This window comes from Triticum aestivum, chromosome 3B, assembly GCF_018294505.1.
Source record: "Triticum aestivum cultivar Chinese Spring chromosome 3B, IWGSC CS RefSeq v2.1, whole genome shotgun sequence".
NCBI lineage: Eukaryota > Viridiplantae > Streptophyta > Magnoliopsida > Poales > Poaceae > Triticum > Triticum aestivum.
This window is the reverse complement of record NC_057801.1, coordinates 468842545-468865265: the sequence shown is the minus strand read 5'-3', so window position 1 is coordinate 468865265 and position 22721 is coordinate 468842545.

The window sequence follows — 22721 nt, the reverse complement described above, 5'->3', positions numbered from 1 at the left end:
TGTGACATTTCATGCCCATCTCTCTCGCATGCATGCTCCTTCAGGTAGCTATCACTCTCTTTTCTCCAGCTCACCCGCACGCTCACTTCATGTTTCTCCTATCCTCGCAAACATGGTCTCTCGACGTATCCCTTGAGATGTCTCACACTCTCCCTATCATTATACATTACACGGTTTTCATTATCTCTCACGTCTCTACTGTTCTCTGGTATCACTCGGTACCTAAGCTTTCTTTTTCACCGCCACACACACAGTCTCCACTCGTCTTTCACTTTGTCTTTCTCTCTATGGGATTCTCTCACACACCCTATATGTCTCTACATATGACTCATACCACTAAAATTACTCTCTCTCTCTCTCCTGTAGACACAACATTTGTTGCGGTCTCCTTTTCGTCTCCATCCTAGACTGACATTATTCATTTGTTTACCGATCAGACTACCCCGACTACCGTGTCCTCTCTCTCTCTCTCACAGACACACACACACACAACTCCTACTTCCACTCCCCTTCCCGACTACCGTCTATCTCTCTCACACACAAAACTCTCGCTTTTGCACCCCGACTCGTATTTCTCTGACAAACATTTATTGACTAGCTAGCCTCTATATAGGTTTATACACCCGCACACTCGTGCTTCCACCATCGCATACAATTCTCTCTCCTGCTCCTTGTATCTATGTAGTTTTTTCTTCCCTTCTTGAGACACGCGCCCTCGATCGTGCACACACGCACTATCGCCTCATTTTAAGCTAATACCTATCGCACACACACTCCTTGTGTCTTTTTCACACATGCACTCCGTCCTCCTCCACTCTCCCTCTCTCTCTCACACACATGGGATTTTTGCAGCAACTAGCAAGATGCCCATGCGTTGCACGGAACATCAAGATGCATTTGTATGAGTAGTTTATCTTGTGGGGGAAAAGGATGAACGAGGGAAGGCCTTATTTGCAAATGTGGAGAGGGGTGTGGGTATCTTTTTGCAAAATTGCCATAGTTTCCTTCCTATCCATCAGATATAGATCGGACGGCCTATATTGCAGGATGGCAGGCACACGATCATCACCGACAATGCTTTTTATAAGAGTAGGGATAAAAAATAGAGTTGGTGATGATGGTGGGCCTGCCATCCTGCAATGTAGGTCGTCCAATTTATATCTTACGGATAGGAAGGAAAATACGGCAATTTACCCGCACTCTTCACCACATTTGCAGATAAGGCCTTCCCTTGTTCATCCTTTTCTCCCACAAGATCTTGATGTTCCATGCAACGCACGGGCATCTTGCTAGTAAGAGTAGAAATTAGACATATACCACTTCTCGAATCTTGAAACCAACAACATTCCTCCCTTATCTCATCAAAACCGCCAAAGGAATATATTTTGAGTGAAACATAACATATTTTTAGTGATATACGTATTTGAAAACTAGACTTTTTTTTCTATCAAATCGGTGAATATGTATTAATCTGCTTTGATCGTGTGGCAACGCATTGGCAAATTGCTAGTAGTTATTATAATTTTTTGGACACCAGACAAACGATGGAGTACATATACGAAGAGAAGAGGCGCACGCACGCAGTTGGCCTCTCGCTATCTCGCACACATGAGTGTTACATAAAGGCGGCGTTAACAAATAAACCCTAAAACCCCATGTGCATGATTGCTGCATTCGCGGGTACAGGGTACGTGGTGGACTGGAGCACCTTTGTAGGAATAGTCAGCTCGCGTGATAATTTGATCCGTAGGAGTTGATGGTCGGGACCACAGGTGAACGAATTGGAGCGTGGTGGCTCACCAATTGCCACAGATCGAGTAGCCACGTTTAAAATATCGTTTTTAGCGGGGTTAAGAGTTCCGATTTTCAATGGCGCATTATAAGTAGTAAGTAGTTTTTAGAACGATTGGTATGGAGCAAAAATGGAATTCATAGTACTACGTACCTCCATGGCGTATGGTTGTATGGTTTTTTTTCTTTTTGCGATGGAGGTTGTATGGGTTTATGTTGCGAGATGTTGAACCTAGTAGTTCTAGGGCAAATACTATGGTTTAGATTTAGATGCTGGTTTTCAGTAATAAAAATCGGAAGGGGAAACCCTTCTTTGATTAAAAAAACTACTACCTCCATTCTGGTTTACTAGTCCCCATCGTACTCTGGGTCAAAGTTTGTCCATGAATTTTACTTGTAAAATGTGAATGGAAAACGAGATTTTGTTATACCCAAACAAAAAAGGACTGGAGGGAGTGATTGCTCTGACACGGAGGTGACCTCTCATAGCGCAGGCATTGAACTGGCCCGCCGGCCAAGAGGGCCGCACTCGCTGCAGGCCCGGCTAAGCACGCCTCCTCGCCGCGTGCAACCAGCTTAAGACTGCCCCGCCTGCCTTCACTGAATCCGCGCGTGTGCCGGCAACACGTCCTTCCGGGAGCCGGCAGGCATTTTAGAACACAAAAAATGACTAAAATATAATTAATTTACGCATGGTCTTGACTTGTTGTGCTCGCACTGGTAGCAGGAACTAGTAGAGGTTTTTCTTTATTTATAACTCTCCTCACTTTTTTTTGGCTTTGAAATGAATCATGGTTGTGGACATTATGTATGAAATGTCCAGATACCTGTGAACATGGGTTTGATGTGGAAGTTGAACTTGGAATGTTGGGATTGCGCGTGAACTATACCATGTCCAATGCTTCATCTGTTATTGTTTGGAAAGTAATTGCTGTTATTACATGACCCGAAAAGAACATTTTGTGCCACATCAGTAGATGCATGGACATCACAATAGGCATGCCGACTGGATAAACATTTGAACCTAGCTATTATGAAGGAAATTTTGTATTGACAACAATTTTAGATAGCAGGAGCCGCCTAGCCTGCTCTGCCTCTGCTAGCTTATTTCTGGCTTCTTCCATCTCTTCTTTGGCTTGGGTGAAGAGAGCATCTGATTGCTCTTTTCGCTTCTTCAGGAATTCAGCTACATTCTCAAGGGCTGCTGCACGCTTTGTTTCAGCCTTTACTAATGCCACGAGGACACGAACAGCTGACGACTCCACCTGGCTTGTGTGTAATCCAGCATCATCTGGGAATTTGCACCTTGTGTCTAATCCAGCATCATTAGGGAACTGGCACCTTGTGTGTAATCCAGCCTCATTTTGGAAACATGATCTCGAGGTTGACCATACTTCCCTCCTCGCAGGAACTGCATCCTGACATGAAGTTACTTCTTTTTTAGATCAATACAGAGCAACCAAGATCCATTTAGTAGAAGCCAGATAAACAGAACTCGGAGAAGTGAATTCAACAGGAAAAAAAATATAAAAAAAGACCACAAGGTGAGAACACCCACTTCCTACATCAAGCTAAAAATGAAAGCATTAGGATGATTAAGACTCTTCTTATTACACATCGAAGAACACCACGCTTAAGAGAAACAGAAACTACAACATATACACATCGAAGAACACGAGGCTACACGAAAGTAATTGAAAGGGTGTTACTTACCAAAGCTCATTTTACAAGTTCGGTGCAGCTCCTCTTTAACTTTCCACGCTCCTTGAAGTTGTCCCGAATATCCCATGTTTGGTCTTCATTGCTCCTCTGCATGTTCGCACTCGTGGTTTTAAAATCTCAACATGGCAAGAAAAATATACTACTAGTAATACTCGCGCATCTTGTGGGCAACATTAAAGCACTCGTCTGCCATGTTAGAGCATCTCCAACAGTATTGCAACGCGCGGCACTTTAAAAAAGCGTTTACAGTGCTGAGATCGTGAAGTAGATAGAGTAGAGGATAGTTCTCAGCATAGATAGATAAAAAAAGATAATTCAACTACTCCTCGTCGTCCAACTCCTCCTCGGTGATGTCCTCCTCCGACGTTTGACTGTAGGCGTGAAGATAACGATCGTCGTCGGATTCCCAGGGCGACGCTGCTCCTAGCCTCATGTTGAATTGAGCGTCCGCTTTTCGCCTACGCTTGTCCTCGCGATAGGCGGCTCGCTCCGCCCTCCTCTTATCCCTCTCCGCCCTCCTTTGCGCGTAGAACTCGCGCTCGTTGATGATGTCCTGCGGGAAGTGTTGGCGCCACAGCGCCATGGCTTCCTCGTCCATCTCAGCGATGCCGAGAAGGTGCTCCCACCTCCGGTTGACGCGACGATCTTCGTCGGTGCTAAGCCATGGCAGAGGCACGAGCTCCTGCGCCCGCTCCCGGGTCGGCATGTCATGGAAGTTCAATGTTCTATGAGGCCACCGGAGGTGCCACGTCACCGCGTCATACGCACGGGTGGCCTCGTTGGCGGTGTTGAAATTGCCGAGGCCGAGGCTCATCCCGCGGAACCGGATCTCGGCGGAGAAGCCAGCAGAGGGGCGCGCGCGGACGCCACGATATCCCCAAGTTTCCCGGCGACGCGGCGGCATGGTGGCGCGGCGGCGGCGAGGCAAAAATAAGCGGGGAGAGAGCAGTGGCGAGGCACAGAGCGGGGAGAGAGCTGTGGTAAGGCACAGAGCGGTGGGAGGGTGTTGCATTTTATAAAGCACGCCGGACGCCGCGCGCCAAAACTAGCGCACGCCCGGCCGCTTTTTCCCCCGCGCGCGTGATCCTTTCCCGACGTCTCTGCTATCTCTACTCTCTTCTCTACTGTTGTATTTATTTTATATTTAATATTTAATATTTATCTCTAGTTCCTCTACTGTCTACTTTTTTCTCTATACTTTTTTTTCTTGCAATATAGGCCGTACGATTTATATATGACAGATAGGAAGAAAACAAATGGGAATTTTGCAAAAAGATACCCATACCCCTCTCCAGATTTGCAAATAAGGCCTTCCCTCGTTCATCCTTTTATCCCACAAGATAAACTACGCATACAAATGCATCTTGATGCATGCAACGCATGGGCATCTTGCTAGTTCTAAAAACCTTTCCATCATTTGTCACACTACTAGTTGCAGATGAAAAACCTACCCAAGCACGGCACGATACAGGAGCTACGCACAATTACAAGCTGATATTCTATTGGACAATGGAGGCTATAACCAATTACTTTTACGGGAACAATAGCACCCAGGAAATTTGAAGGGTAGGTATGAACAAAATTAGAACTGCACATGTACTGCTAAGTGATTCAATACACACATTACCAATCGAGGAGGAGAACGATGGTCGCGGCGGCCTCTGTGAGCCATGGTCGGCAACGGGAGTCAGTTCATTGTCCACGACGGCGGTACTTCTACGCTTGGCGTCGGCTTCCGGGAAGTAGATCCGAGACTATGGAAGACGATGCTGGGGAAGAGGCTCCATGTACGACGACGACGGTGGACCAGCTCCAGTGCGGCGTACGAGGTCGTCGATGAGGCAGATGCACTACGGTGGACGAGTGCGCTGATGTAAAGGGGTGGAGCATGGAGGCTGCGGTGCCGTGGAGAAGTCTATTTTGCGGTGGGGATAGAAAATGGGGAGTATTCGGGTGTACTACTCTAGGTGCCGGGGTGGGGTTGGCTGGGTAGGGTGAACCTGAAGTTACGAAAACAGCCCCCTACCAAGCGTCATCCGTAGGCCTGTTCCGAAGGCTATGATGGTAACTTCCCACTGCTCAAATCAGGGTCACGGGAGATTTTCCCGCCGACCTCAAAATTTTGTGACACTGGACTCCCCGTGTGGCGTGTTGAGTGATTCAGCTAAGCAACTAGTGAGTAGTAGTAGTAAACTCTGCATATTAGGTTTGACCAGAAGTCAAACTTCCTAAAGTTTGACCAAGTTTATAGAAAAATATAAACATTTACCATAACAAATATGTATGATGTGAAAGTACATTCAATAATGAATCTAATGGTATTTATTGTTATTGTATATGTTAATATTTTTTGTTATAAGCTTTCTAAGAGTTTACAAAACTTGACTTTGACCAATGGTAATACGCGGATTTAAATAAAAACGGAGGGAGTACACATTTGATTTCTTAGTTTGTAGTGAACTAATCATTTGTTGAAATTGTGAAATAAATATATTAGGCTATTGACTTCGAATGTAATGGTCTATACAATTCAATAGTTACAATCATTGTCGAATCCCAAGAGGTATACAAGGTCTATAGTACTTCACAACATGCTCAAACTCACATAATCCCAGTCAAATGAGAATCTAAATGCATTTCAAAGTTATTACTGTGTAGGATGCAACAAAACAACCATAACTCTACATCAGCCATTATAGAAGCAACATTTTGACATATCCCAATGTGTGAACGAAACATGCAGAGAGAGCTTTTGAAGATGGAGCAGATAGGGCGGGAAAGATTGTATGTATGTGGACGAGAGAGTAGGAGACAAACCTAATGAGACAGAGAGAGAGAGATAGAGAGAGAAAGAGAGAGAGAGGAAGAAGTTAGGTCTGTGAGAAAGATGGAGACATGTAATATACGTGAGATGCGTGTGCATCCAGATTCTGTATAAGTGGAAGGAGAAGAGACAACATGTTTGATGAGAGAGCTGGAAAAACATGGACGAGAGGGGAAGGATCTTGTGGGTTGTGGGATTGACAATTTTTTGCGGTGGAGAGAGGGATTGGTAATTTTGTGCGAGAGAGAGAGAGAGAGAGAGAGGGTGGGGGAGGAGTTAGTCAGCCGTCGTCACATCACCCTGCTTCCAAATGGCCCCGCATTCTCTAGCGTGGTGTGGTCGCCGTCTTTGATCTGCTCGATGCCCTCTTTGAAGATTGAGGTGTTTTGCATGTTGGGGTGCAAAGAAGCACAAGCGAGAGTGGTCGCCGTATAACCTTGGATGGGGATGAATTGTGTGCTCGGGGAAGGGTGTGTGTGTGTTGTGATGTCTCTCTCTCTGTGTGTGTGTGTGTGTGTGTGTGTGTGTGTGTGTGTTTGTGTGTGTGTGTGTGTGTGTTTGTGTGTGTGTGTGTGTCAGATATTGAGAGAAAACAAACCTAAGGAGAGAAATGGGTATTCACGAAGAGATTGTGCGGGCCTTGAGGTGGGCAGGGGCCGGGTGAGGGTGTCAAAATGTGCGTGTTGATGCATGTGTTTCATGCGATCGTGCGAGGGACGGACGAATCGAGAGAGATGGTTGTTGTGTTAGGGATGCTCCTCTCTCTCTCACACACATACACACCCACACACAAGTAAACTAGAAGACCGTTCTCTCATGCATACACAACATATCGGCATCTGTCTATGTCTCACTCATGCATGATCATTTGCACATTCATACCTCTCTATGCCTGTATCACACGCACACCATCTCCACATTGCCCTTCCGCCACAACACACATATGGACACATACACACGTTCTCTCTCAGTCAAACACACAAAATCAGTATTAAAAAAAACTAGGGCGCACCTAAAACGTCCAAATCTAAATAAACACGAACTAGAGCTAAATTCAAATATATGGAAATATTGCACCGTCAAGAACTTTCCCAGGAAAAAAAGTTGAGTAATATTCGCGGATTGTTTTCACACACACAAAAAGGTTCGGTGGATGTCCTTCGAGCGTGACACGGTAATGCACCGTTCGATCGACCGCTCGGCCGCGGTTCACGCGCTCGCACAAGATTCCGTATCATGGCTGTGGTACTAACTAATAAAAGCGCTGCCTAAGTCTAATGTTTACGTGTACTAGTACAGTTTTCTTTTAAGTTTGACCAACCTTATTTAAAACTAAAGTAAGCTCCCACACACGCACTCATCAATATACCGCCGCCGTTGTTGCACATGCCGGCGCCCGCCTGCTCCGGCCAACAATTTCTCGCCCATCACCGCCGTGTCGCCGCCATCCCTATGCCATGAAGTTGAAGGCTCGCCCGCTCACGTCGTCTACAGTCCCTCCTCGCGACGACGCCGCACTTCCAAGCACGCGAGCAGCTGGTGGAGCCGCGTCTATGCACGCAACATATGAAGAGGAGGACGAGCGCATGCTCCAGCACGCCGGCGAGGAGGAACTAGCGTGTCATTGTCGTCTCCGCCCGTGCGGAGGAGGTGCGCACGGTGGCTGTCGTGGCGGAAGCCGGTCGCGCGCGCGTCGAGCCCGCAAACCGGGTGCGGACGTGGAATCTACCTACGAGACCTTGAATGCCACGTGGATCCTGCAATCTGAAGGAGCAATTTGGGTCAGTCGACTCATGTGAGCCGTTTGATGCAACATGGATGGCTAGAAGGGCTTCTTCCACCTCTTCTGCCGTCTTCTTCCTTCGCTCCATCAAACTTCTTTCACAAATCGATTAACCCAAATAATACTACTAGTACGAACGTATTAAGTATAGTAGGAACACGAAGATATGAGCAGTAGTACCAACTGCAAGAAAAACAATAGTAAGACATAGTACTAGTACTATTGTATGTACTAAAGAGTTCAAATAACGAGAAAGAACATACTAAACATAGTTCTGATGGGGCCTCAGCACAACGCATCCTTGAAAATAAACCTAGCAACTAGTCCGCTTGACACTACAGTAGAACTAGCATGAGCGACGACACTGCCACCTACTCGGAGTCCAAGTCCACGTCCTCGGCTTAGTCCTCGTCCCTCTTCCTCTTTCTCTTCGCTGATGCTTCTTTGCTTGAACCGGACACTAGGCTCTGCTTCCTCATCCAACCCTTGTAGATATTTAAACAAAGGTAGGCATCCATTGCTGCGTACAGGATGTGATCTTCATCTAATGTCTTCGACTCCCATGCATGATGAAACTGGTGATGAGGTTTCTTTAGTTTAGCGTACGAAGGATCAATCATGGCTGCTGCCAGGGTCAGCATTGAAGGTTGAGAGGAGGACACCAGGTTTGCCTTATGGAGATTAAAGGGCTGGCCTACAACGAGACCTATCCGACGCAGGACATACTTGTCGTTCTTAAAGCCTACAGTAACGAATTTCACTCTTTTGTCCTTGAGGAAGTTCTTAAAATCCTGGCACTCAACGTCCGCATGGCATATGTGGTAGACCAAGCAAACGTTATGTACGCATACCTGGATCACGACGGGCTTCTTCCTCTCTTCGTCCTTTAGATCCTTCTCTTGTCCCAGGACTGTGGTGTACTCAACATCTAGCCCAGCGACCCACTCATCCGTTGAACTGTTGAACATGCGTAGGAAGCGAGCAAGCCATGCTTTCACCATCGTGGATCCACGTGTGTAGATGACGATGAATTGATCGCCGGTGATGGCTCTAACCCGGTACTCAACGGCGACCATGAAGATTTGGCAGGCCATGGATTTTGGAGGAGGGTTAGGAGAAGTTGAACTGTTGTACCTCGCAAAAACTAGGAGCGAACTAATGTGAAAGGACGGGACGGCCGGGAGCGAACTGTTGTAAGATAGAACGGGGACGAGTAGGGCATGTGAACGGCGTGGGGTTGCTGGCTTGCCCAGTGGATAAACGGCTGCAAGCCCCCAAAGAGTTCTCGAGAACTATGCGAGACCCACTAGATGTCATGTCTACTAGACCCATATCGTAGGCCTAATGGTATAGCTTTTGCCTGTTCGCACGCCATGCCGGCGTGTGGATGTAACTTCACTTAATTCCGTTAACCGCGCGCCTCCCACGACCTTTGCCTCCCTCGCGCGGTCGCGCCCTTTGAGACTTCGACCGGCTATAAATGAGCAAATTTTTTTGCCTACTCCGCATGCATGATACTCCCTCTGGTCCTTTTTACTCCCGTCAACCGTTTGCAAAGTGTTTGACCAATTTATACTTTTTTTGAACTCCACCTTATATTAATTAACCAGCCACACCAGTACACTCATTCGATACAATATTCACCACACAGGGCGGTACGTTATTTACAAGAATACCATCTAATCTATTGTCAAAGCTATACTTAGCGATTAAGTGTGCCACCTTATTTGCCGAACGGCTAATCTTTGACAATTGAAGATTGTTGATCAACTTCGAGATGCTCAACACTTTCATCTTCAGGTCACGCATAATAGAGCTGTCATAGTCCCCCGATGCAAGAGACGCTACCACAAAAGCGCAACCAGTCTCTAAAATTACAAAATTATGAATATAAATACCTATGTAGAGACCGGCAATGCAAGCCCTAAGCTCCGCTGCCTCCACGCTTTGGCAGGCATCAATGAAATCCCACGACCAAATTTATACTAAAAATATCAATATCTACAATACTGATTATAATGAGTATAAGAACTACGTTTTATAATGAGTGTAAAAATATTGATTTGACATTGTGAATGTTGATACATTTTTCTATAAGTCTGGTGAAAGTAGAGGTACATTGACTTTAGACAAAACTTAAATGCACAATGCAGACTAGTTCCTCCGTCCAGGTGCATGCCATGTACTATCTTGTCATCACAACAAGGTTAGCTATTAGAGTACCACTACCTCCCTTCTAGTTTAAAGGGATCGATTCAAAATTTTCACCTACTCTTAGCAAGATAGTAGAGGCGGTGGAATAGTTTTTGAAGTCTACAAAAGTACTCAACTAGTGTCGTCATTCTTCACAAAAAATGTGTTTACCAATGCATGCATGAACACTAGTTACTCTAACCCCCCTCTATTCTTTAATTCTTTGCCACATCAGCATGTTTGCTATTCCCGTGTGCATGATACTAGCTAAGATACCACCATTATGGCCAGCCTTAATCATCGCATGCAATAATTTAGTGCACCTTGAAATATGAACATGTGCGGGGCATGTATGTTTTTAATGACTTGAGACTATACCTAGCCCGGCATGCAAGATGACTTATTATGCACCGTTCCCCATACCTGCAGGAAGCCCATTCGTCTCCAAATCTTTTCCTCTCCATGTGTGGAAACAATATGCCTTCCAAACTCTCCTTTTCCCTCCGGCGGTCCCACCACTCCACCCCGTGTGAAAAAATCTGCATTCATGACTCTCCTCCCCCCACGCTCGTCCAATCCGTTGTGATCAGCAATATTTCCACCCCTTCGCTCCCCCGTAATTTACTCCAACAAATATGCCCACGTAGTTGTTACTTAACTGCAGGTGCATTGGGTCACTGACATATGGGCCCAACAGGGGTTCAGCCCACATGTCAGTGATGCAACTGGACCTGCAGTTAAGTCACTGCAGCTCAGTCCATATCTTACGTAGGTGTGCCATTGCTCGCTATAAATAATGCGCCTCCCACAACATCGCTATCTCCTCCCCCTCACATTCACATTCATCGATATCTCCTCCCCCTCCCTCTCACGTCGACCACCATGGCATCGCCCCTCCCAAGCCCTAGGAGGCCCTCGCTGCACCGCGCAGACGGTCACGCGTTGCCGTTCCGTTCCTCGCCGCCACTAGTCGAGGAGGACGCGTCGGTGTTCCGCTCCTCGCCGCTACGCGATGTGTCACCGTTTCGTTTCTCCCGCCACTAGTCGAGGAGGACGCATCGGCGTTCCTCTCCTCGCCGTGACGCGATGCGTCGCTGTTCAATTCCTTGCCGCCACTAGTCGAGGAGGATGCGTCGGTGTTCCGCTCCTCGCCGCAACGCGTCGAGGTGGACGCGGTGGCGTTCCCAATCTCGCCAGCACGCGCGTCGGAGGACGCATCGGCTCCCCACTACGAGGAGAACACCGCGCCGCCCGCCGAGCCCCGCCAGCCTTGAGGAGCTTTGGAAAGAAATGGATGTCGCCTTGTGGGAGGCTTTGCCTCCAGCAGAGCCCGCCAAAATAGAGGCGGAGAAGAAGGCCGAGGAAGAGAAGAGCACCACGGAACAAGCTGCCTGAGAGGCCTATGTCGCGTCCGAGAGAGTCAGGCAATTGGCTCTTTGGCATAAGGCTCGTGCGAGGGCCGTGAGGGTGGCGGAGGACGCCTGTGCCGACGCCCTGAGTGCAGTCGGGCCCAAGCGCCTCATCTACGCTTGGCGGTATGTGGACCGGGTGCACGCTTCCAGCGAGGAGGAGTACCTGTTGGCGCCGGATCACCACACCAGTGAGATCACGCTCGCCCGCCGGCAAGCCACCAATCAGCACCTCGCGAGTTGTGAGCCCGAGGAAGAGGCGTTGTGTCGGCGCGCTGGGAAATGGCCGCGCACCAGGGCACTTGTGGCGCGCCGCAAGCGCTCCTGCGAGCGTCGTGGCTTTTAGGAGGAGTATAATTTTTGTTTCGTAAGGCGGTCTCATTAGTTTTTGGACGCAAATGATAAATCCCGAAGGTTCAGGAATTTTTAGCATCCTTAATTAATTATGTAAAAGGGAAAGTTTGGAAACCTTGTGTATTCGTACGCATTTTGCAAGTACGTGCATATAGCACAAACTTTACTATATACTATCACACTACACGTGTCTCTCGATATATGCTTGCAGACTGTGCTACTCCCTTCGTCAAGGTCAATAAGTCATCTTTGGTTGTGCACCGTGACCAAGAAGGAGGGAAGACTTATACACCTAGACGGAGGGAGTATGTCAGGACCCCGACTCAATGCCACATCGATCTAGCATGTAACACCTCATATCACTTTGCGGCCTCACGCACGGTATTCCCACGGGTGTCGCCTTACCTTTGCCCGGGACCGTTTGCGCCTTTTGGCACACGTATATGATAGTGTCGCTAGCATCCATATGATAAGGAGCCCGGGCTTACATGGCTAGTCGTAAACCCAAAGTGGCACAGACTTACAGGGACAGGCATCCATGACCCAGCATCGAACGTGTCGGTCGTCAGCGAGTGAATCCAGGCTGTAGCACTGGGCTAGCAGGACTCCGGTGAACCGGGCTGTAGCGGGCTAACAGGACTCCGGTATTCATCGCGTGACATTTCCCCGAAGGGACAGACACAGGAACGAAGAAGGACACATGCCGGCCGGCCTAAGTGTTCCGGAGCAGTAGCAAGCTACCATGGCTCGGTGGAAACACTAGGAGACATTTCCCGGTAAGAGAGGCTACTAAAGATAAACAACTAGATAGTCAGATCCCACACATACCAAGCATTTCAATAACATACACACAATATGCTCGATATGTGCAATACAACATGGCATCACAAAATGACTCTACGACTCAAGTAGTTTATTCAATCGGCTCCGAGGAGCGAGATATTACAAACATGGGTCTCATGACCCAACAATCAGAGCATACAAGTCAAAGCACATGCGAAAGCTATCATGTCTGAGTACAGACATCTATAAATGAAAAAAGGCTTGAAAGCCTGACTATCTACCAGATCCTGCCGGGGCACAAGATCGTAGCTGAGGTAACAAGCTAAACGTCGAAGTCCACGCGGAACTACTAGCGAGACCGAAGTCTCTCTGCAAAAACATAAATTAAGCAACGTGAGTACAAATGTACCCAGCAAGACTTACATCAGAACTAACTACATATGCATCATTATCAACAAAGGGGATGGTGGGGTTTAACTGCAGCAAGCCAGCTTTGACTCGGTGGCTATCCTGAACTACGACTGCAAGTAACTCTTTTGAGGTGGCGCACACGAGTCCACATATTCACCAACCAATACACCACTATGGAACCGCTCCCGTCTCCCTACGAGAACGCCATCCATAGTACTCACGCTTATCTTGCGTATTTTAGAGTATCCACTTTCACTTGTCTATGAACTGATATAAGCAACCCAGAAGTCCTTTTCCGCGGACACGGCTATTCGAATAGATGATATTAACCCTGCAGGGGTGTACTTCTTCATACATGTTTCCACCACTTAGCGTCTGCACACGACATGTGCTCGGCAGACTTCAAGCGAAAGCCGACGTGGGTGTAGACCACGACCTACCTAAACACTCAAGTCTCTAGTCCAGGTTTATCGCCTATTCGGGTTCCATCCACGAGGAGATCCGGCCGGAGTTTCGCTCACAGCCCCAAATGATGTGAACAGGGTTCCCGAGATACCAAACAGGCATCCGGTACACCGTGCCACGTACCTACCGCATCACAGCCCACCCCTACGGTCAGCGCTGTCCACGGCCTCCAGTAAGCTACAAACACCAGAAACTACTTGCAACTCCTGGACAGAGGACTAGGGTGAATAAGAAGTCGAGCGGGGTCATATTTCAGGGCCCAATGCATGGTAGTACCTGAATCATGGATCACAAACACAGAACTCAGTTCCTAAGGACGGCTTCAATGAGACAACCCACCATGTACTCCTACATGGCCTCTCACCGACACCTTTTACCAAATCGTGTTCACACACTTAGCTCACACACAGTAGGACATGTTCACACACCTCTGATTCATCCCCGATGAATCAGACCTGACTCAACTCTAAGCAGTAGCAGGCATGACAAACAAACATGAATGAGTAGGCACAACAGGGCTCAAACAACTCCTACTCATACTAGTGGGTTTCATCTATTTACTGTGGAATGACAGGTCATGCAAAGGACAAAGGGGTTCAGCTACCGCAGCAAGTAACAGATGAATCGTTGTTGTCCTAATGCAGTAAAAGAGAGCAGGAGCGAGAGAGTGGGATTGTATCAGAATGAACAAGGGGGTTTTGCTTGCCTGGCACTTCTGAAGATAATATAGTTCTTCATCGGTGTCATCGATCACATCGCCGGTACACGTCTATCGAGAGGGGACAATTACCGGCAAACAAGGAAGAACGCAATCAATGCAATGCGACAATATGATGCATGAATGTGACATGGCAATATGATGTGATTTGTGCTGATGCAACTAAACCAGATTAAATCAAGTTGGTTTGAATCCAGGATTCAAATTCAAACTCCATATGTGATTATTCAAATGCCATTTAATTGATTTGTGCTAAACAGCAGCTATAAGTTGTTCTAACCTGCATGAAAATGGTACAGATGGATTCCTTGAATTTTTCTGATAATTTTTCATATATAAATTATTTCATTTGGAGTTACGGTTAATTTTCTATGATTTATTGAAGTTTTAGCTATTTTCTGAAATTTCCTGAAATAATAATAAATCCAGAAATGATTTATGGCGTCAGCACCACGTCACGGTGACGTCAGCAGAGTCAACTGGGCTGGTCCGGGTCAAACCTGACCAGTGGGGCCCACTGGTCAGTGACTTAGGTGACTAACAGAGTTAATTAAGTCTAACTAACTTGGTTAGCCGGGCGGGGCCCGCATGTGAGTGAGGCAGTGGCTTAATTAAAATTATTAATTAATTAATTTAATTAGTACTAATCCTAATTAACTAACAGGGCTGGGCCCCACCTGTCATTGAGTCAGGGGCGTCCAACTGGGGTCAAACCCGCCGGACTTGGTCCACGGCTCGTCGCCGGTGAAGCCCGAGACGGCGGAGGGGGTCGGAATTCCTCCTCCGGCGACCAAATGGCCGGCGGAGGGCATCTACGTGACGCTGAGGATCCCGCGCGTCGAGTGGTGCGGTCAGATATGCCGGGGGCGATCTATATCGACGGCGGCGAGCTCAAAGGCGGCGGCCGGAGTTCGGGCAACAGCGGAGATGGCGCTATAGGGCATGGCAGGGAGCACCCGTGGGTGTTTTCGGGTTCGCAGGAGCGCGGTGAGCACGCTGGTGGGCTCAGGAGCGAGCTGCGGTGGCTGTGGCCACGGCCACGCCATGGCCGGCGGCGAGGAGCAATCGGCTCCGGTGAAAAGGGCGGCTAGAGTACGGGAACGAGCGCGAGGAGGAGGGGGAATGGAATAGTAGCTCACAGCGGATCTGGTGGAGGCAATTGCGAGGCCGGGGAGGGGCTGGAGCTCGCGAATCCTCGAAAGTTCGCCGGCGGCCGAAGGTTGGGGGCGAGCTTGAGGGCGACGCTGCAGGGCTTCCGGAGGGCCGTGGATCGGTGGGGAGGAAGAGGGGGTCGGGGCGGAGCTTCCTGGGGCGTCGGTGAGGCGTGGGGTGGCCGGTGGCCACGGTGGTTCTCGTCGGTGGCGGCGGCTCCGTTCGGGTGAGGAGAACAGAGGAGGGGGAGAGTGTTCCGGGGAGAGAGAGGAGAGGGGCACGGGGAGAGTAGGAGAGGGTCGAGGGGAGTGCGTGGCACCCTCAGCTGCCTCCAGCGGCGAGCAGGTAAGCAGGAGGTGGCCGGGGCTCTCGGGCGCGCGCGCCACGCCTCGGTCCTTCTGGCGAGGAGGAAGACGACAGGGGGGGGGAAGTGGAGATGGGCTGGGCCGCACAGGAGCTGGGCCGGCTGGGCTACCAGGTGCGCGCCAGATAAGTCCTTCTCTCTCTCTCTTTTATTTCTATTTAATTCTGTTTTCTATTTTCTGTAGTTTGTTTTGATTTAGTTTTAGACACTAAACCATTTTATAAAATCCTGAAAATAGTTATGTGGCTAGGACTAAAATATACCAAACCACATAAAATGTTCCAGTATTATTGGACATATATTATTTATATATCAAATATATATCCAATGCAAAAAGCTATTTATTTAATTCAAAGGCCCAAAATAATTAACTCTGAGATACCAAAAATATTGTTTTGAGTTTTACCTCTTTGCAATATTTTCAGAGACTAAGAGGAACATTTTCTTGGGCTTCTTTTAGAAGATTTTAATGTTGATCATTTTTAGAAGGTTTCCGAGGCTTTGAAAATCCCTCAATTCAAATTTCATTTGAATTAAAACATGATGCTCACATGAGGTCTAGCCTAGTGCATAACAGGACCAGGGATGTGACAGAGTACTACTATTACTTATGTACGTGCAAATGCACATTTTAACATTACGATGCGGTTTTTGTAAAAGTAGAAAAACATCACTAGTCAAGCTTGTGAAACGATTCAATGCAAAACAAATGAAAAAAAAATGCTCGTTTGATTGTTTACTTTTAGCTTCCTTCTCTGTGGTTATTTCACTGTCGTACTTTGTACGGAGTATCTCACTAGTTGGAAAGGCATGCAAATTCCCAAACCGCTTCCTACACCCTGTATCGAATTTTTTTGCCTAACAAGTTGTGCCGTGCAATTGGAATTCCAACTTGAGTACTACTACTAGTAGGAGTACCAGGGGCCAGTTCTTTTAGGCTTCTAGATTAGTAATCCCATAACTACTACCTCCGTCCTGGTTTATTTGTCCCCATTGTAATCTGTGTCAAATTTTGATCATAAATTTAACTAATGAAATGTTAGTGCATGTCACATGCACTACTCCATCCGTCTAGGTGAGTAAGTCATCTTAGGCTGTGCACCATGACCAAGGAGGAGAAGAAAACGAGAAACGTCAATGTTTATTTGCTAATTAATAGTATTGCATGCAATGAACTAATCATTGCATGTCGTGTTTAATATCTCAAGTCATTAAAAGCATGCACACTCTTTATCTCTTATTGGTTGATATGTCAAGAAACAAGAAACGAGGTAGAAGTTAATGCACCGCGCTTAAGTGTTTTGGGATTATTTGGTTTTCGTAAGATGACTTACACACCTAGATGGAGGGAGTAACATTTTATCAGTTAAATCTTTGGTCAAAATTTAGCACAAATTACAATGGTGAGGAATAAACCAGGACGGAGTAGTAGTTTAGAAGCGCAAATAAATGAGTGAGGCGCCTTATTGTTACTCTCCACTATGACTAGTCTTGTGGGAAAAGATGGGGAAGCCGCCAAAAGAACTAGCCCTAGGAGTAGTAGCTAGGGATTGAGTGTGCGAGATGAACCGGAGAAAGTAAATGCAGAGAAATGAAATGCAAAAAAGACGGAGGGATGTGATGGTTGCTTGTTTGTTTATTTACCAGGCCACTTATTACTGGGAGTGGTTGGGTTTTGTGATATGACGGCTTTACTGCCGCGCCACGAGCGGGGTGAGAGGTGAGACTCCCGTGCAGCGCCGCCCTCTACACTTGTACTATATCGGTCGTGGTTTATTAGTCCCCCATTGAATTTGACTGAAGATTTAACTGACAAAATGTTAGTGCATGTCAACAAAAACTATATAGTTGGATTCGTATTTGAACATAGTTTTGAATGATATAATTTTAGGTGACATGCATCAGTATTTATCGTACTATATATAATGTTAGTTCAATTTTTGGTCGTACTAATCTATAGTAGTAAGGTGCCCATGTGTTGCACTGAAGAGTGAAATGCATTGATCGGGGAGTTTTTTGTTTTCACAAAGGATGTGGGGGTCTTCTCATGTGTAACGGGTATCGATAGGTTTCTTCGGATATTATCTCATCTCTAGAGCTCACAAACATCCGGGTGAAATAGATAAAAAAAGGTATCTTTTGCAAACAAAAGCATTCAACAGTTCAACCTGCATCCAAAACTTGTGAAGAAATAACACTTATTGTGCTTTGCAAGAAATGATCTTTAAGAATTAGTTTTTGAGTATCGATTGTTATACATGTTGGCTACAGATGACATGGCACTTTATTAGAGTCAACAGTTGGCTATACTATTAAGTAATATTAATCATGCCCTTATACACCTAGACGGATGGATTAAATCAGGATGACTTGCAAGGGGGCAGAGGAGATGTAAGAAATGGTTCATCGTAAGTCTTTCACCAGTACTGTAGTAAAAATTCATACATGGAAGATTCTAGACTAAACCATAAACGGATACACTTTTATTCATGCGCGATACTCCAATCGAGCAAGATCCTGCATGGAAGTCTCCACATGCTTAGACAGCGGATTACATTGAGCGAAGACTAATGATCAACAATTAACTTGATAATGCGTATTTTTTTAGAAGAACAGGGAGGCTCCTCCCCGGTTCCATTATCAAATGAAACCCAAAGTGTCTTACATCAGCTCACTGAGAGGAGCAGTTCAAAGGAAGGACTGCAGTGAAAGCCACTCAAGTTTAATGATAACCTACAAGTATAGGGGACCGCAATAGTTTTCGAGGGTAGAGTATTCAACCCAAATTTGTTGATTCGACACAAGGGGAGCCAAAGAATATTCTCAAGTATTAGTAGTTGAGTTGTAAATTCAACCACACCTGGAAACTTAGTATCTGTAGCAAAGTGTTTAGTAGCAAAGTAATATGATAGTGGTGGTAACGGTAACAAAAGTAAAGATAGCAAAAGTAATGTTTTTGGTATTTTGTAGTGATTGTAACAGTAGCAACGGGAAAGTAAATAAGCGAGAAATAGTATATGGAAAACTCGTAGGCACCAGATTAGTGATGGATAATTATGCCGGATGCGGTTCATCATGTAACAGTCATAACATAGGGTGACACAGAACTAGCTCCAATTCATCAATGTAATGTAGGCATGTATTCTGTATATAGTCATACGTGCTTATGGAAAAGAACTTGCATGACATCTTTTGTCCTACCCTCCCTTGGCAGCGGGGTCCTATTGGAAACTAAGGATTTAAGGCCTCCTTTTAATAGAGAACTGGAACAAAGCATTAGCACATAGTGAATACATGAACTCCTCAGACTATGGTCATCACCGGGAGTGGTCCCGATTATTGTCACTTCGGGGTTGTCGGATCATAACACATAGTAGGTGACTATAGACTTGCAAGATAGGATCAAGAACACACATATATTCATGAAAACATAATAGGTTCAGATCTGAAATCATGGCACTCGGGCCCTAGTGACAAGCATTAAGCATAGCAAAGTCATAGCAACATCAATCTCAGAACATAGTGGATACTAGGGATCAAACCCTAACAAAACTAACTCAATTACATGATAAATCTCATCCAACCCATCACCGTCCAGCAAGCCTACGATGGAATTACTCACGCACGACGGTGAGCATCATGAAATTGGTGATGGAGGATGGTTGATGATGATGACGGCGACGAATCCCCCTCTCCGAAGCCCCGAACGGACTCCAGATCAGACCTTTAGAGAGAGATTAGGGCTTGGCGGCGGCTCCGTATCGTAAAACGTGATGATTTCTTCTCTGTGATTTTTTTCTCCCCGAAAGCCAATATATGGAGTTGGAGTTGGCGTCGGAGGGCCACCAGGGGGCCCACGAGGTAGGGGGCGCGCCCCCCACCTTCGTGGACAGGGTGTGGGCCCCCTGGTCTTCATCTTTGGCGAGGATTTTTTATTGTTTTTTCTAAGATGTTCCGTGGAGTTTCAGGTCGTTCCGAGAACTTTTATTTTCTGCACAAAAAACAACACCATGGCAATTCTGCTGAAACAGCGTTAATCCAGGTTAGTTCCATTCAAATCATACAAGTTAGAGTCCAAAACAAGGGCAAAAGTGTTTGGAAAAGTAGATACGACAGAGACGTATCAACTCCCCCAAGCTTAAACCCTTGCTTTTCCTCAAGCAATTCAGTTGATAAACTGAAAGAGAAAAAGAAAAACTTTTACAAACTCTATTTGCTCTTGTTGTTGTAAACATGAAAAGCCAGCATTCAAGTTTCAGCAAATATTATGAACTAACCATACTCAAAATAACACATAGGTCTCGCAATTACTCATATCAATAGCATAATCAGCTGGCGAGCTATAATAACAAAACTCGGATGACAACACTTTCTCAAAATAATCATAACATGATATAACAAAATGGTATCTCGCTAGCCCTTTCTGAGACTGCAAAACATAAATGTAGAGCACCTTTAAAGATCAAGGACTGACTCAACATTGTAATTCATGGTAAAAGAGATCAGTCATACCCAATATAAACCAATAATAATGAATGCAAACGACAGTGTGCTCTCCAGCTGGTGCTTTTAATAAGAAGAGATGATGACTCAACATAAAAGTAAATGGATAGGCCCTTCACGGAGGGAAGCAGGGATTTGTAGAGGTGCCAGAGCTCGGTTTTGAAATAGAGATAAATTATATTTTGAGCGGCATACTTTCATTGTCAACATAACAACTAAGAGACGATGATATCTTCCAAGCTAAACAAATTATAGGCGGTTCCCAAACAGAATGGTAAAGTTTATACTCCCCCTCCTCCACAAGCATCAATCCATGGCTTGCTCGAAACAACAAGTGCCTCCAACATTCAACGGGTCCCAGGGGGAGTTTTGTTTGCGATTATTTTGATTTAGTTTGCATAAAGCATGGGACTGGGCATCCCGGCAACCAACAATTTTCTCGTGAATGAGGAGGGAGTCCACTCCTCTTGAGAATAACCCACCTAACACGGAAGATAAGGGCAGCCCTAGTTGACATATGAGCTATTCGAGCATGCAAAACAGAATGTTTATTTGAAGGTTTAGAGTTTGGCACATACAAATTTACTTGGAACGGCAGGTAAATACCGCATATAGGTAGGTATAGTGGATTCATATGGAATAACTTTGGGGTTTAAGGAGTTTGGATGCACATGCAGTATTCCCGCTTAGTACAGGTGAAGGCTAGCAAAAGACTGAGAAGCGACCAACTGAGAGAGCGACAGCAGTCGTAAACATGCATTGAAATTAATTTACACCGAATACAAGCATGAGTAGGATATAATCTACCATGAACATAAATATCATGAAGGCTATGTTGATTTGATTCAACTACATGCGTGAACATGTGCCAAGTCTAGTCACTCAATTCATTTAAAGGAGGATACCATCCCATCATACCACATCATAATCATTCTAATAGCATGTTGGCACGCAAGGTAAACCATTATAACTCATAGATAATCAAGCATGGCACAAGTAACTATAATCTCTAAATGTCATTGCAAATATGTTTATTTCATAATAGCTGACTCAGGAACGATGAATCATCATATTTACAAAAACAAGAGAGGTCGAGTTCATACCAGATTTTCTCATCCCAATCAGTCCATCATATATCATCATTATTGCCTTTCAATTGCACGACCGAACAATGTGTATAATAATAAGAGTGCACGTGCATTGGACTAAGCTGGAATCTGCAAGCATTCAACTCAAGAGAGAAGACAAGTAATATGGGCTCTAAGTTAAATAAACAATCATGCATATAAGAGCCTCTGAGCATTTTCAATATAATCTTATCGACCCCCAAAAGAAAGAAAAGAAAATAAAACTATTTACACGGGAAAGCTCCCAACAAGCAAAAGAAGAACAGGAAATCTTTTTGGGTTTTCTTTTTAATATTTACTACAAGCATGGAAATAAACTAACTAATTTTTTTTGGTTTTTCTTAAGATTTATCAAACACACAAGAAGAAAACTAGAAAAAGAAATTTAAACTAGCATGGATATTACAGTGAAAGAGTATGAGCACCGACATCTAGCAATGAGTGTGTGTGAACATAAATGTAATGTCAGTGGGAAATACGTACTCCCCCAAGCTTAGGCTTTTGGCCTAAGTTGGTCTATTTGTTGGGGAACGTTGCAGAAAACAAAAATTTTCCTACTCGTTTCACCAAGATCATCTAGGAGTTCATCTAGCAACGAGTGATTAGATGCATCTACATACCTTTGTAGATCGCGAGTGGAAGCGTTCAAAGAACGGGGATGATGTAGTCGAACACGACGTGATCCAAATCACCGATGACTAGCGCCAAACGGACGGCACCTCCGCGTTCAACACACGTACGGAACAGCCACGTCTCCTCCTTCTTGATCCAGCAAGGGAGGGAGGAGAGGTTGAGGGAGATGGCACCAGTAGCAGCACGACGGCGTGGTGTTGATGGAGCTGCAGTACTCCGGCAGAGCTTCGCTAAGCACTATGGAGGTGGAGGAGGTGTTGGGGAGGGAGAAGGAGGCAACCAAAGGCCAGGGCGTTCAGGTATGAAGTCCCTCCTCTCCCCCACTATATATAGGGGTGCCAAGGGGGGCTGGTGCGCAGCCTAGGAGATCTGATCTCCTAGGTGCGGCGGCCAGGGGAGGGTTTCCCTCCCCCCCAAGGCACCTCGGAGTGCCTTCCACCACTAGGACTCCTCCTAGGTGGAAACCCTAGGCGCATGGGCCTATAGGGG